Source organism: Lynx canadensis, chromosome E2, assembly GCF_007474595.2.
Source record: "Lynx canadensis isolate LIC74 chromosome E2, mLynCan4.pri.v2, whole genome shotgun sequence".
NCBI classification, from domain to species: domain Eukaryota; kingdom Metazoa; phylum Chordata; class Mammalia; order Carnivora; family Felidae; genus Lynx; species Lynx canadensis.
The window spans coordinates 175,716-177,644 of NC_044317.1; positions in this window are offsets into that span (position 1 = coordinate 175,716).

Consider the following 1,929-nt stretch of genomic DNA (forward strand, 5'->3'; position numbering starts at 1 on the left):
TGCTCTCTCAAAAATAAATAAACATTAAAAAAACAATTAAGAGTTCTATTTGAGCTGACAACAAGGTATAACTTTTTTAAAAACCAAGAGGGAGACAAGAGGTTGTAACATATCCTGAGGTCACTATGCCTACATACGTAATGCTCTTAAAGTCTGAGGCAATGAACACAATAAAAAAATAAAATCTGTTTATTCTCTCGGGAAAAATAACTTTTTACACAAATGACTGATATCTTTTACATGGGAATAACTCCTCACTTGTCAGGAATTTTCTATTTGGTAGGGTGCTTGTTAAAAACGCAGATTCCGGGGCGCCTGGGTGGCGCAGTCGGTTAAGCGTCTGACTTCAGCCAGGTCACGATCTCGCGGTCTGTGAGTTCGAGCCCCGCGTCAGGCTCTGGGCTGATGGCTCAGAGCCTGGAGCCTGTTTCCGATTCTGTGTCTCCCTCTCTCTCTGCCCCTCCCCCGTTCATGCTCTGTCTCTCTCTGTCCCAAAAATAAATAAACGTTGAAAAAAAAATTTAAAAAAAAAAAAAAAAAAAAAAAAAGCAGATTCCTAAAGCCCATGCCAAACAAGCTCTATTGGATCTGAGTCTCTGAGCAGGTGCAACTGTCGCAAGGTTCCCAGATGTTTCCCGACATTTGAGCATGGCTTCTCTACCTCTGGTTTATTGTCAGAGTCCCAGTTCTACTCCTGGGGGGCTGGGGTTGTTTTCCCCTCTTTCCTGACAGTTCTTAGAACTGGAGATTTTCTTGTCTGATGCAAACCTAATGGCCCAATTATACACGACTTTCTATCCCCAAATCTTATTACTGCAAAGCACATGTTTGCTTTGAAAATTACTTCCAAGTGAGAGATAACCCAAACATCCCCTGGCTTATCCGATTAAGACTCTAAGCCCTTCTGATTACATCACACCTGTCCTCTTCCCTCTGCACTAGCAGCATCCAATTTGCTTCAGGGCACAGGTCTGTGGGCTAGAATCTGATCAAACCTAACAGCAGAGCTGCAGAAAATATACACATACGTCATTATGCGGTCATTAATATCAGTAAGTGAATCAATATAAGATTTTGTGGTAGCAAATCATATGCAGTACCTATTGGACACAAGTGGTAGAATTTTTCTTATCAATCAAAGCAATACTATTATGGTATTTTCAGCAAACTTATAACAATGTAGAGGTTAATTAACAAACAGTGATCCTCATAGATGCCAGTTTACCAAGATATTATTCTATTCTCTTAGGAATGGAGCTATAAAGCCCTCCAAATAAGACAATAGATTATGTTACAATTTCATTGCTGGTCTCATGGAACTTTTCCAACAATCTATAAGGTTTTCTGAAGGTGTTAGAATTACATCCATTTGAACAACAGGAAGTATACGGGTTTCTATTTATATCTATCATGAGTCAAATGTTAACACAATAGCTTTTTCTGAGATGAGTGCCACAACTGCAAAATAATCCATATCCAATGGAGCCTAACAGAGAGAATTCCTTACATTCTTTTCTTATCAGAGAAGTAATCTCTGCTTTGAGGGCGGCTGGGTGTTTTTATCTACCTTTTCACTAATTTTACTAGGAAACAAATGCATAGATTACTTCCACATATATATTCACAAAGCTATAGAACAAAAGAGCCAGAAGGGACTTTAGAGGTCAACCTCCTTGTTCAAGGTCAGTGGCAAAAATGGGACTAAAACCAGATCGGCTCTTTCTACTGTTCCATAAATTCAGTTTAGTTAATTTAACATATGTATATTAGATACCAGCTTTGTATAAAGGAAACATCTTTTGAAGCATAATGTTTATAAAGAACAACCGTCCCAAAATATCTGCCACAAATCCTTCCTTCAATATGACACCATCTCTTGATAAAGTTTTTGTTAAAACAAAATGTATACCCAGTAGCAATAACATAATC